This window comes from Fukomys damarensis, unplaced genomic scaffold (genome assembly GCF_012274545.1).
Source record: "Fukomys damarensis isolate Sample0158 unplaced genomic scaffold, DMR_v1.0_HiC HiC_scaffold_33, whole genome shotgun sequence".
NCBI classification, from domain to species: Eukaryota; Metazoa; Chordata; class Mammalia; order Rodentia; family Bathyergidae; genus Fukomys; species Fukomys damarensis.
Genome location: NW_022900945.1, coordinates 54,897,990 through 54,906,056, shown reverse-complemented (window position 1 = coordinate 54,906,056; position 8,067 = coordinate 54,897,990). Strand labels below are relative to the sequence as shown.

The 8,067-nt window shown below is 51.3% G+C and overlaps 1 long non-coding RNA gene across 1 annotated transcript in view; it reads right to left on the bottom strand.

The window, feature by feature from the left end:
- Positions 1-7,682: 7,682 nt before the first annotated feature.
- Positions 7,683-8,067, bottom strand: part of LOC104875998 — a 2,253-nt gene continuing 1,868 nt past the window's right edge. Inside the window, exon 2 of the long non-coding RNA XR_784227.1 lies at positions 7,683-8,044. This is a non-coding gene — a long non-coding RNA (uncharacterized LOC104875998). The remainder of the gene's footprint in view (positions 8,045-8,067) is intronic.

The following is an 8,067-nucleotide window of genomic DNA, read 5'->3' as shown; positions in this document are numbered from 1 at the left end:
GGCCCTGCAGGAGAATAGTTAGGAGGTGGTTCCTCTGGGTCTTATATAGTAAATGCTTTTTTTGGAGATAGGGTCTCACCGTGTAGTTCAGGCTGGCCTTGAATTCACTACGTAGCCCAGGCTGGCCTCAAACTTACAGCGATCCTCCTGCCTCAGCCTCTCAAGTGCTGGGCTTACAGACGTGTGCCGCCATACCTAGCAGTAAATGCATTCTAAACCTCCCACCTCGTGAGCTTTCTCAGCCCTTCGATACCACATGAGACAGCTCTGGCATTTCCCCCTCCTCCACTGTAGTCTGTCACTTGGTCCAAGCTTCAAAAGCAATCTTCTCATTTAGTACTAATTGCAATGTGCTTGCTGGGACAACAAACCCCAAACATATGTTTTGATGAGAGCTTCACATTTGTAAATTCTCCCCATTCGACCTTACATTCCTAGACTCACTTTCCCAGGTCCAGCTGGTTCCTATTAGCCCAGGATGAGGACCTATTTATTCATGAGGGAGGGACTGCCTACTTTCTCTTATGGGGATAATCTAGTGATCCCCGCAGATAATAAAGGGTGGCAGGGGGCCAAGGATTTAGATCAGAGGCACAGCAGCTGCCTCAGCAAGCACAAGGTCCTGACTTTGATCCCTGGTACTAAATAAATCAATAAATGGTAGCAGAGGTGGTTCTTGATAAAGATAACTAACACATCTTGGGACAGATGTGTCCTGTGAGACTTTCGCTGGGCCTGCATGCAAGGGGAGGCTGGTTTCCTCTAGAAAGCAAAGAGCGTCACTTCTGCTGACCCAGAATGTTAAGAATCAGGAGGTTCAAGATTCTCAGGTTCATCACTGCATGCACACCTGTGATCCCAGTACTCTGGGAGGCTGAGGCAGGAGGATCATAAGTTTGAGCCCCGCCTAAGCAAATGAATTACTTGGTGAGAACTTATCTCAGAATAAGGGCTGGGAATGTAGCTCAGTGTTAAGACCCTAAGCTCAATCCCCAGCACCACCACCAAAAAACAAAAACAAAAACAAAATTTGCTTCACAAGTGCAAGGTCCTGAGTTTGATCCCTGGTGCAAAAGAACAAAACAAAACAAAAAAACACACCTCACCCAGCACTCGGGAGGCTGAGGCAGGAGGATTGCTGTGAGTTTGAGACCAGCCTGCGCTACATAGTCAGTCTCAACTACATAGTGAGAGCCTGTCTCAAAAAACCAAAAAAAAAAAAAAAAAAAAAAAAAAAAAAAAAAGCCCCCCAAAACCCATACACCTCAGGTTCATGTACCCAAATGTCCCATCATGGGTCTTTGGTGCTTGTTCTCCTATCTCAGGATTTTGACTTTTGTTTGTTTTGAGACAGGGTCTTCTTGGTATGTAGCTCAGGATAGCCTTGAACTTGTGTCATTCCGTCAGCATCAGTCTCCTGAGTGCTGGAATTACAGGCACGTGCAGCCAGAGTTTCGACTTTGACCCAGGCTCCTTTGCAGTTCTGTCAGTTAGGTCCAATATTTGGTTTTCAGTATGATCGTCCCTATATCTTAGATGAGTGTATTCTTAGGCATTGCTACAGAGACCTTCAGCTTTCATAGCAAGATTAAATTTACAGTTGGTTAAATTGACCCTGTAAGTTTTTGTTTGTTTTTTGAGACAGAGTCTCACTATGCAGACTAGGCTGGCCTTGCTCTCTGGGCAATCCTCCTGCCTCAGCCTCCCAAGTGCTGGGATTGTAGGCCTGTGCCACCATGCTTGGCTAACATTACAATCTTTTCACAGGTTCCAAAGCATGTAGCAAGAGCAATCTGTATTACTACTATTGCCTCCATTTTGTATCCCAAATACTTCATCTTCTCCCTCATGCCAATCCATCACAAGGGAGAATCCTAGTTTTTTTGTAAATTCTATTATATACCAAGAATTTTAAAAAATATTTTTTGTTTTGTTTTTTTGGGTACTGGGGATCAAACTCGGGTCCTTGCCCTTGCAAGGCAGGCAGCAGAACCACTGAGCTAAATCCCTAGCCTTTGTTTTATTTTGTTTTTTGGGACAGGGCCTTGCTCTGTAGCCCAGCTAGCCTTGACCTCTCAGCGATCCTCCTGCCTCAGCTCCTGAGTGCTGGGATGACAGGTGTGCACCATCATGCCCAGCTCCTTTTTTGCATCATCACTAAAGAGCGATCCTGTTCCAAAACCTCACCCTGTTGGTCTACATCGCAGTTTGGAATGAATTGTTTCAGTCCAACTCTCCCAAAAGCAAATCCTGGATCTAAGCTTAGGAGGAGCCATTTATTCAGGTGCATTTCCCAGGAGCAGATGTGTAGAAAAGGGGCAGTGGGCCGGGGATGAGGTAAAGGAGAAACCGAGGTCTGCAGTGACCAGCGACGGGCGCTCTGTCTCCCACGGCCGCGTGAAATGCACCTCGGAACCACCGGTGAGGGGCAGGACAGGGAGGTTTTACCCACTGGCTCCGACAGCCCCTGCTCAGGAGCGCCCGCACCGCATCTCTGCCAGGATTCCAGTGCACACGCGAGGCTTTCCGGGTTCTTGCTGAGAAGGACAGGGTGGGGAAGAGAAAGGACACAGTGCAGATTCTGAGGGAGACGCTGTGCTGGCCGGATCAAACTCAGGACCTTGTGCTTGTGAGGCAGGTGGCAGAACCACTGAGCTAAACCCCCGGCCCAGGATCCTCCTTGTTAATGGGCTCTGAAAGGCACATGGAGAACAGAAAACAACCGGCACCGAAGAAACTGCTCTGTCTGGAAAGGGTATGGAGCCTTGTGGCCACCGACCTGGGCAGGTTCCAGCCTCGCAGCTCCTAATAAACCACGAGGACTGGGACAAAATTTTTCTGTCAAAATGTGTCAAGTACCAAATCGGACGAATCTTAAAGCTGTCGAGTGCCAAGGTACGACAGGGCCTTGGGACAGCCTGGAGACAGTGTCTCTGAAGGAGCCGCGGAGTTTCTGGACAGGGAAGGCGCTGGGAGGCAGGGCAGTACCCTGGCCGTGCCCCGTCATGACTCTGGGGTTCCATCCCTTCTTGTTGCCTTCCCTCTGCCCTGCATGTGGCACCTTGGAAAGTTTGCCACTTCTTCCTGTACAGGTCCGGGCTCCTTTTTTACTTCTAGGGGCTCTGACGGCTCTGAGGCTGAGAGACGACCCTGGAGAAAATCTCTGAGGGCAGCCAGGGCCCCCATACCCTACTGTGTGTCCGGAACTGATTGTTGGAAACTGGGATCCTCGCAGCCGTAGCCTTAGCCAGAGCCTCCGGGACCCAGGTGGAAGCTGTCATCCGCCCAGATACCCTCCGCTTTGGGCTGTCTCTGACCCAGGTTCGGGTTCCCACCCCATTAGGGCTGACACACCAGTTGTGGATTTGGGGGTTTTGTTGTGCCCCTTAGGGCCTGGAGTCTCCTGCCCAAGCTTACCCCACACTCTCTTCCCCGGGCAGCAGAACCACATGGCTGCTGTGGGGCAGGCCCTGCTGTCCTTGCACTGAAACCCAGAGCTTGGCGATAGGTGAAAGGCAAGCGGTTTCCAAGGCATCACAGCCAAGGCCCTCGTGGACCAGTTGGACCCACAGGACCCCAGCGGTAGATTTTCTGAGACTGCGACGGGAGGGGAGGCCTGACTCAGACCCTGGTCTAACACTCAACTGAACACCTGGAAAGGACAGAAAATGGGCAGTTTCATTTTGCTCTCTGACAGTGACCGCTCTTGCTCTCAGGTTGGACTGGTTTGTCCTGCAGGCAGGTTGAGTCACGAACCACACTTCCCTGGTTAAGAGGGCGGTAGTTTCGATTAGACTCTGAGGGCCTGGAAGGACTCAAAGCTCCCCTAGGTCCATGGTTCCCCAACTTTGGGGTCTACCCGAATCACCCAGAAGGTTTGTCAGGAAGCAGGCTGCTGGGCCTACTCCCTGCATACCTCACTTCATAGACCTGGGGCAGGGCCGGCTCCTGGGTGGGGAGGAGGAGGTGTTACTGCTGCCCCAGATGAGTGATCTGTGGCTCTGGCTGTGCCCTGAAACAACGAGAGAGCTCTAAAAAGCAAATCAGGGACAAGATCCCAATGATGAATGTAACTGTACCGTACACTTAAAATTACCACAGCAAATCAGGGCTGGATTCCTCCCCAGCCTATTAAATTGAAGTCTTCAGGTTGGCGCCAAACGTCGCTCCTTTTCCACACTCTTCCTTCCAGGTCGGGCGGCTCTCACATGTAGTCACGGGGAAGGACACGATCTGGGGTCCTCCAGGTGCCAGGTGGGGGCAGGTGCTGCCTTAGCACGGGAATCCTCTGCTGGGCTTTTACGACGTTGCCTCAGGCTCTGGTGAGGGTGCCTGGGGCCTTCACCCCATTTGGTCCCAGACTTTCAGCAGGCTTCCCAGTACCATCCCGGGAGGCCCCCGCCTTCCAGGGACGCAGGCCAGGGACAGAAGGCTCTTCCTGGACCTGGCCCGGGTCTGACTCCCACAGCTTCCACGGTGCCTGCCTCCCTGCTCTGGACCAAGCAGCTTGCTTCCTTCTGTGGGTGGCAGTCCCAGCTGCCTGCTTGTTTACTGCCCTTTTCAGATGTGGCCCTGCTGCCGAATCCAGAACTTCACATGTATTTAGAGCTTGGAAGAAATGGACTTTGGTTCCTGTGGGGTGGTGCACACCTGTAATCCCACCTGGGAGGATGGCAGGCCAGCCTGGGCTACACAGTGAGTGTAAGGCCAGCTTGGACTGCAAAGCGAGACCTTGTTTCAATACATAAATAAATTTGGAAGCAGAGATTCAGAACCCAAAAGGGTTTCCTGGGCATGAAGCAGGGGACGCGTTCCCTGAGACATTCTACCTCATGTCCTCCCTGGCCCTGCCCGTCTTCTCCCTCCCCAGATAGGATCTTCTGCTGTTTGTCAACCACCTGGCAGGAGTTTGGTGCAAAATCAGGCCACCGGTTTCAAGTAGAGACATGTTTTTTTAAACAACACAACTTTAAAATTTGTTATTTTATTTAGTTTGGGTTTTGGTTTATTTAATTTTGGTTTAAAATTTCAAAAATAAGGTTCTCATTAGTGAAAAATCTGAGTGTATTTTTCTTTTTCCTTCTATTCTTTTTTTTTTTCTCTCTTTCTTTCCAGTACTGAGGATCAAACTCAGGACCTTGCACTTGCCAGGCAGGTACAGTGGCGCTGAGCTACATCCTGGGCCCTCTCCTGTTCTCATGTTGTTTGTTCATTTGTGTTTGAGACAGGGTCTCACTGTGCAGCCCAGGCTGGCCTCCAGCTTGAACAACCCCCGTCTCAGCCTCCTGAATGCTGGGCTTATAGATGTGTAACATCACGCCCGGCTTTTCCTCCTGTTCTGGGTTGTTTTGCCATTGCTGTGTAACCAACCCTCAAAAAGGGCCTGCACACAGCTGTTGCCCAGTAAAAATTTGCTGCTTATTTAAATAACTAATAAAGTTGTTTAGTAGGTAAATATTTATCAGTGAATATGTGGGGAGGATGTGATTGCTTATAAACTCACCTGCCTGAGAATGGAAGAAGGCTCAGGGGGACAGGGCCGGCACGAGAGCTGCCCCTCCCGCTCTGCGCCCACTGCCAGGTGTGGACTCTGTCGGGACAGAGGCCTGCAGAGGAAGCGGAAAAGGGGGGCGAGAACTTCGTGCAGGGTGGCACAGGCCTCCCAGCCACGTGGGGCTGCTTGGTCTGGATGGAGCCCAGGCTGCAGGCCCCACCTCGGAGCGGCGTGTCGGCTGTCACCTCCCTCATTCCCCCATCTTGCTGTTGCTCTGTCCTTGGGCTTCCTTCAGCCTCCCATGCCATCTTACACGTCCATGCATGTGTGTGTGTGTTGTGTGTCTCTTCCACGTAAACATCGGCTCCATGAGTGCAAGGACAATGTCCTTCTGCTGAGTCCCCAGGTCCTGCCTGGCCCTGCATATTTGGCTCCAGGAGTAGCTAACAGGGGAGTGTTGATGGCTTTGTTTAATGGCCTCAGGGTTCCACGTGCCTTGTGTAGCTACAGCTTTGAATACAGGAAGGGCTACAGGAGGAGAACCCCAGAGCAAGTGGCCCAGGCCTCTGAATGTGTACCGGGGGCCCAGGTCCTTCTGACCCCAGTTCCACACTGCAGGCTGTTCAGAGCCATCTGCTCTGGCCAGGGCTTAAGGGAGTCTCACCGCCTCCACCAGGGCTCTTTCCACCCTGCTGCCTTGGGCTCCTCACCAGGCCCCGGGGAGAGATTTCTGACCTTACCATTTTTCTGTATGGAAAGAACATTTCTACTTAGCACTCCCTTTCTGGGGAAGAGAGGTGTTCCTGATGAATAGCCACTTGTGCCGGGGAAGGCCGGGGCAGGAAGACAGGTTGGCCTAGGTAGCAGAGGGAGCAGGGTCTAACTCAGATGCCTGGGCACAGCACAGCTTGATGAGGGAGGGCTGAATGGTGGCTGGACTTCCTTGTTCGTCAAGACGGAGTGGTTTCGCTGGGTTGGGGTATTTATTTATTGTTTTTGTTTTGGAGACAGGGTCTAACCATGTAGTTTGGGCTGGCCTTGAACTCACTATGTAGCCCAGTCTGGCCTTGAACTTATGGGGATCCTCCTGCCTCAGCCTCCCGAGTGCTGGGATTGTAGGCGTGTGCCCCAGAGCCCAGCCCTTGCTCCCCTGTGACTGCTATCGCACCTATCCAACCTGGGGCACAGATGAGGTTCCACACAGCCCCTGCTCCGTGCTCCCGCCTCCCTTTCCTCCGCAGGGGGTCCATCAGGTACTGGAGAGTTAACAGCTCATGGCTCCTGTGTTTGAAATGAAGTCCTGAGGCCCCAGGATCCTGTGTCCCAGGACATTAGCACAGCTCAGGGTCTAGACCAGGCAGAGAGGACAGAGACAAAGAAGCAGCCACAGCATTTATATACTTGTGTCCTTAATAAGCGTGTCTTGTGCTGTTGAGACTTCACACACATCATGCGCTTTTTGAGCAGCAACCACATGGCAGCTCCTGTGAAGTTAGCACCGTTACCATTTCCATCTGGCAGATGAAGAGGCTAACGTTCAAGCCATGTTAAACAACTGGTCCAAAATCTTTTTTGGACAGAGCTAGAAATCTGATTTCTTAAGATCTCTCATTCTGGATCACATTCATACCTCCTACAGTTTTCTGTCTTTCAAAAACATTCCCTGGAGCCACATGCCTTGGTGATTCCTATAATCCCAGCACTTTGGTTTTGTTTTTTGGTTCAGGGGGTTGAACTCAGGACCCTGAGTTTGTGAGGCAGGTGGCAGCACCACTGAGCTAAAATCCTGGTCCAATTCCAGCACTTTGGGAGGTTGAGGCAGAAGGAGCTCAAGTTCAAGCCCAGCCTGAGCAATTTAGCAAGACCCTGTCTCAAAACAGGGCTGCTGCTGGGCCTTAGAAACTGAGTCTCCATCTTGCCCAGCATGACCTTCTGAAAATAGTATTGCATTCAGTGGTGCAGAGGTGGAAGACAGAGCAGGAACGTGAAGGGACTGTGTTCAGAGTGAGTGAATGAAAAATTTGGGGTTTACAATAATTGCCTTCTGACAAACTTTTTTCGAGGTACTGTCATTTTTATTTTGCAGGTGAAGGAAGCTTAACAAACATAGCATCTGGTTCTGACTGACTTTTGTGCAGAGGGCAGCATGGGGACCTCCACAGAGCAAAGGTGGGACTTAGTTGTTCATGGCGCCTTCTATATATGCGACTGTCACGGCATTTTGCACAGTGCCACGGGGCAGTTGCTTCTGGGGGGCTGAGGTCTGGGTTTTGCGGGCTAGGAGGTCTGGAAGACACTTGTTTCTGTTTTCATATCTGAGTGTTTAGGTAAAAGGAATTACCTTTATTGTGGCATTAGGCCAGGGTCTAGCCGCATCGCTGCCTCAGGAAGTCCTCCCTGATCACCCCATCACAGGCTCGGCACAGCAGGTGCTCAGAGCATGGTTGTCAAGTGAAGGGAGGCTCTGCCTTTCCCCAAATCTCTGTGTAAGAACTGTGCCACTGGGGTGGGCATGGGGACGTAGCTCAGTGGTAGCGCACTTGCCCAGCCCTGCAAAAAAAAAAAAAAAAAAA